Raw genomic sequence first — 6,532 nt, 5'->3', positions numbered from 1 at the left:
ATTCTTCTGTTTGCAAAAATATCCTTCCATCTGTAAAATAGGATAGATCTCCTTTACATCATGTAAATATTCATCATACAAAAATGTAGTTTCTACACAAATTTTCAGAGATGCATCTATTGTATAAAGTATAATCTAACTTCATTTATAACTAAGCAGAGAAACGAAGCATACTAACACTGGAAATTAGAGGTCATCTAGCCTCATGTTTTTCAAATGTGTAGTCACAATCCATCAGTAGGTCAAAAAGCAACAACAATCTGATGTGCTGAAGCTAGCATTTTTTAATGAAACCAAACAGAATTGAATTGAAAATATCAGGATATACTGAAAGCAGAGAGGGGATTTTTTTAGTGAAATTTTGTTTCATTTTGTATATAAATATATATATGTATAGCATGTCCTCATATATACTCATATATGAAAATGTATTTCTTACTGTGGGTATCCTGAAAAGAGTTTGAGAACTTCCCAAATATTTTCAGTTCACAGAACCTTTAGTGACTCAGTAATTTTTTCATGGCTCTCCTTAGCCAAAAAAAACCCTAACAGTTACATTTATTAAGTAGTTAGGTCCATACAACCTAACATGTATTTATGTCCTAACAACACAGTAGCAGTTTGAAAAATACATATAAATTGAAAGAAATAACTTTTATTACTAAATAACCACAATTACTTATTAATGGGATGTGTGTACCTACTAGACATTCTACAACTTCACAAACATTGAAATCATTTTGGACATTGCCACCTTCATTTACTGTACCACATTGATTTTTGCATAGTACTTGCTTTTTATCACAGCAACCTCCTAAAACCTAATTTTGTTTTTCGTTTTATTATTGTATGATTCCATTCATATGAAACATCTGGAATAGGGATATCCACAGAGACAGATAGTAGAGTAGTGGTTGCCAGGGGATGGGGAGAAGAGGGAATTGGGAGGTATGGGCTTTCTTTTTGGGGTGATGAAAGTGTTCTAGAACTAGATAGTGGTGACAGTTGCACACTGTGACTATATTAAAAACCACTGAATTATACTTTATTAAATGGTTAAAATGATGTATATTATGTTATGTGAATTTCATCTCAAAAAATAAAAAAGTAAAACACTTCCTAGGGGAAGCCAAGTTTGAGAACATCTTACATAAGGTAACGTGAAAATGTGCTCAGATATTTGCTGTCAAGATGATGCTGTTGACCAGAAGTCTTCAGCTTCAAATGCACATTGGAATGACCTGGGGAACTTCAAAAAATACTAATGCCTGATACCCCCCAAAAGAATCTGATTTAATTGTTCTGGGGTGTAGCCTGGGCAAGGAGGTTCTAATGGGTAACCAAAGTGGAGGCAGTGCGACTATCATGAAGATCAACAGGGGAGTTAAAAACCCAGCTCTTTGAAGACACATTGTCATGGAACAAAATGTAACACAATCTCATGTATACCACCTCATACTGGTAGTTTGAGCAGTGTCCCACAGATGCCAAATATCCCACAGATACCCCACAGCTGTCAAATATTATGTTTCCCTTGAAATTTTTCAAATATCCCTCAGTGCACATGTGAGTTCACTATGGTGCTCCAAGGTACCCCAGTGCATAATTTGGGAACTCTGGGTTTAAGAAACACTGATCTTGCCCATGGGCTTACTTTGCAAATAAATAAGACCAAGGTAACGGGGTTTGGATCCCCGTACCACTGGCTAGCTGCCAAAAACAAACAAACAAACAAAAAAGACTTAAGTTTCATAAAGCTAGCAGATAAATATGTTTATTAGGGATTTTGATAGATTAGCTTCAACCTTCCATTAACAAAAATTTTGAAACAGGATCTAATCATGTGATATTCTGTTGATGAAATCTGTAGGTCTATAAAAACTATATTAAAAACTATATCCAAAAATACATTTATATAATAATAGAAGAAAAATTCTCCTTTAATATTTTCTTTTTTTAGAAAAGTTTCCAAAATTATAAGAGAGGGACTTACAATGAAACAATACAAAAGTTTCTAAAGTAAAAAAGGAAAGTCAACCACTCTCCCAGGGATAACACAGGTAACAGTTTAACATTTACCCTTAAAGAACTTTTTTATGGACATAGAAAATCAAAACAAAACTATGTTTATTTGCCTATTTGTTTATTTTTTTATAAATCAGATCACATTCTACAGTGTAGTGTAACATTTTTTTCACTCAATATTATATCATGAACATTCTTCTATGTCAGTACATAACAGTAATAGCAAACACTTATGTGTTGCTTACTGTGCTTACTTAGGGCATACATATTAACTCATTTAATTCTCACAACAGCCCTGTAAAGTGAGAACTATTATATCTACCTTATAGATAAGTTTTAAAAACTTATTAACGGTCACAACTAGTAAGTGGTGCAGTTACGATTTGAACCCAGAAAGTCCCCTACATGCACTAAAGAATATGCTCAGCTGCTTCTCATGAAATAAAGACAGACATCTCAAAACCTGTTAACTGCATAGTACCTCACAGCATAAATATACTATAATTTTAACTATATATTCCCCTACCAATGGATATTTAGGACATTTTTGTTACTTATAAATTTACTGACATTTATTTATAATGCTAAAACGAACATTCATATAGATTTACTAAAGTGCTCTTGTGTTAAAAGTTATGTAACAAACTCCTAAAAATGAAATGATTCCATCAAAGAGAATGTACACTTTCAATTTTGATAGGTATGCCAAACTTCCTTCCAGAAGGTTGTTCCAGTTGTACTAATTTATAGTTCCAAAGACAGGAGGTGGTTGAGATTCATTTGTATGTTAAATATTTTTGATTCATGAAAAGAGAGGCCTATTTTGACTTTTTAATTAATACTCATGTAGAAAAGAATGCCAGGTTGATTACAATTATCCTCTAATTTGACAATTACCCAACCCATTAAACAAATGTACACTTAGCAACTATACAGTGGATTCTTCCTCCAGTTATGAAACCAATTATGGGTGAGATATTTCCCCATATGATTTCCTGTTTTCTTATGCATAAAATGTGGGATTTGGACTAGCTGGCTCTTAAGATTTAAAACTCCGAATGCTGTGATTAAGAAGTGACTTAAAGTTATAAGTACTCTAATTACAGTACTAGTATAACAGGTTAGTATCTTAAAGCTTGTATTTTCTTTAAATTACAATAAGTATTGCAAGAGCACCTAGGCAAATCATTAAAATAGCCAATAAAGTTTTCAGGATCCACCTGTGGCTTATTCTCAGTGGCTTTTTAATCCCAGGATGTCATTCCCCTGCTACCTAGCAAATTTGAACATACCTCTGGAGTGTATTCATAAGAGCTGAGGTGTGCCTAGGAACTAAGGACAAGTTTTTTGTTTTGTTTTTAAAATATTATCTTGGGACCACTCTTTAGTCAATTTATTCAACTAATACTTACTGACTATCTTACTATATGCTAGACACTGGGTGCAAAGAAATGAATGAAGGATCTCTACCATCATGGAACTTACAGATCAGATGAGAAAGGCAAATAATAACCAAAAATATCCACAAATAAATGTAAAATTACACTTAGAATGACAATGAACAAAAAACAGCAGTGCAGAAAAAAAAAACACGCAATCTTTTGATTACTGTTTGGTTTTTTACTATCTGTGACACTAAAAATATAAATGTAAAATTACACTTAGAATGACAATGAACAAAAAACAGCAGTGCAGAAAAAAAAAAAACATGCAATCTTTTGATTACTGTTTGGTTTTTTACTATCTGTGACACTAAAAATTGTTTTTTGTTTTTTTTTTTCCTTTTTGTCTTTTTCCGTGTCCGGCAACGGATCGCAACCCTCAGTGTCGCCCCCGTACCGGACCGGGACCGGCAACGGGATCGCAACCCTCGGTGTTGCTCCCGCACCTCGCGCTCAGCCAGTGAGCGTGAACCGGTCCGTATGTGGGATCCGAACCCTCGTTGGGAGCGCCACCACGCTCCCAAGCGGTGCACTGTAGCAGTGCGCCACTGGGCCGGCCCAAATTTCTTTTTTTTTTTTTTTTTTTTTTTTTTTTCTTTTTCCGTGTCCGGCAACGGATCGCAACCCTCAGTGTCGCCCCCGTACCGGACCGGGACCGGCAACGGGATCGCAACCCTCGGTGTTGCTCCCGCGCCTCGCTCAGCCAGTGAGCGGGAACCGGTCTGTATGTGGGATCCGAACCCTCGGCGGGAGCGCCACCACACTCCCAAGCGGTGCACTATAGCAGTGCGCCAGCGGGCCGGCGACACTAAAAATTGTTTGACATGGAACGTCAATAAGAAAACTATTTCACAACTTGCCCCACTCTAACAAAAATAACGGTCACAATTGTAGAGTTAACTTTTTAAGTCATCAGTTGTCTCTACAATAAAATCACCAAGATTTTACTACTTTTCTGTTATGCTACTGATCATGAGGCTTGAATATTTGTTTTATATAACCAAGAGTATAAATTATTTGAAGAACCAAACTGAAAATGAAAGTCAATAAATTAACCAGAATTTCTTAAGAAACTTGTTGAAGCAAAAAGTACATATAGAAATAAAGTGGTCCATTATAATAATTCATGACTTGTTAATAATTAACATGTATGAAAATACTAATGTTTTTAAAGAACTGACAATCATCAGCAAAAGGATCAAGTGGCATGTAAAAAGGAACAAAAATGCTATTTGTGTCCTATAGAATTTCTTTTAAATTTTAAAAGAATACTAAATGCCAGAAGTATCTATATTGATGTTTAATTTAAAATAAAATTAATTCTAGATTATCTGCAGAAATACGAGTGGCATTCGCCTAAATAAACTTCCTTGTGTGTCAGTTTTCACAACTGCAAAATAAAGACATTTGCCAAACCTACCTCACAAGATTGCTATGAAGTCTAAATACAACAATGTATGTGGAAGCACACCAAAAAATATAGTTATTTTAGACAACAGCTTCGTTTTTGCTCCCACTATAACTTATAGCAATCTGACATATATAAGGACTTCATCTCTTCTGCCCATGATATGCTGGAAGTGTTATAAAATGGGCCAAAGACTGGCAATCAGAAGCAGAAGAAAAAAATTCAAAAATTTCATAAATTGATTACAACACAGAAGATTGATTATTCAAGTTTTAACCCTCTTACATAACACTACACACCAATATATCTCAGAGAATCAAAGAAATTCACACTTGTATGAAACTGTTCACATATACAACTCACCATTACTACAAACACAAAGTTCTGCTACTGAGTGTGAAAAGATGAGATGATACACATGTATTTATCCACACATACAATGTATTCTAGCTTGACATTTATTTTCTGATTAAAGTATTTTAAATTTTATGTAATGACAGTTTAATGGTTCAGATTTATTTTATTACATTGAATGGAGTTTGTGGGTTTAACACACCAAAATTAATTATTTGAACTGGGTTTGAACTTCTAGTATAGGCCTAACAACTAACTAATCCCCCAAAGTCGTAATCCCATGTTAGCAGCATGTTGCCTTGTTTAAAAACAATATTTTAAACTAAGAAGATTTTTAAACGGAGGGTAGTTTTTAGTAATTTATCATTGCTTCTACAAAACTTTTCAGGTTGTTACTACGTCTGCCTGAGACAGCCTTCCTTTAAAACCCTTAAAATGCAGGGCAGGAGGTATCGTTAACATGGCAACATTAACGACTTCTCCAAATTCAAAACAAGGATCACCATCAAAACAAAACAATCAGGCGGAGTACATGGATATTGATCACTATTCCTGACAATCTGTTTTTCCCCATATGAAGGATTGGGTACTACATTAAAACCACACTGAAATCTATACCTATGTGCAATACTTCCTATCTGAAAATTTAAAATCCAGGCAAACTCCAACCCATACCTATGACATTAGCTAAATATTACTTAGCATGCTGGGCTACCTCTGGAGTGTATTCATAAGAGCTGAGGTGTGCCTAGGAACTAAGGACAAGTTTTTTGTTTTGTTTTTAAAATATTATCTTGGGACCACTCTTTAGTCAATTTATTCAACTAATACTTACTGACTATCTTACTATATGCTAGACACTGGGTGCAAAGAAATGAATGAAGGATCTCTACCATCATGGAACTTACAGATCAGATGAGAAAGGCAAATAATAACCAAAAATATCCGGGGGGGGGGGGGGGGGGAGGGAGAGGAGAATGCTGACAACTTCCAAAGTGTAAAGCTTTTTAAATCTCCCCCTAAATCTTTTGTGAATGAACCGGTAGACAACATTCAGCAGCTGCTTAACTGGAGCAGATCAAAGTTTTCCCTATACTTGAGAATGTTATCCCCACCGAAAAGGAACAGAAAGTGGTCATCCCTGCCACTGAAGCCAGTTCCCCGGAATCTCCCAAAATAAACCTGACTTCCAAACGAAGAAGGGTCACTTCTCCGAAGACCAGAGGCGAGAGGTATCTTACCTCTTGGCAGACGAGGGAGGGGCGAGGGAGGGGGAAAGACACTGGCAGGTAAGGAAGAAAAT

This window comes from Galeopterus variegatus, unplaced genomic scaffold (genome assembly GCF_000696425.1).
Source record: "Galeopterus variegatus unplaced genomic scaffold, G_variegatus-3.0.2 Scaffold850, whole genome shotgun sequence".
In the NCBI taxonomy this organism is placed as follows: domain Eukaryota; kingdom Metazoa; phylum Chordata; class Mammalia; order Dermoptera; family Cynocephalidae; genus Galeopterus; species Galeopterus variegatus.
This window is presented reverse-complemented; position numbering follows the sequence as displayed.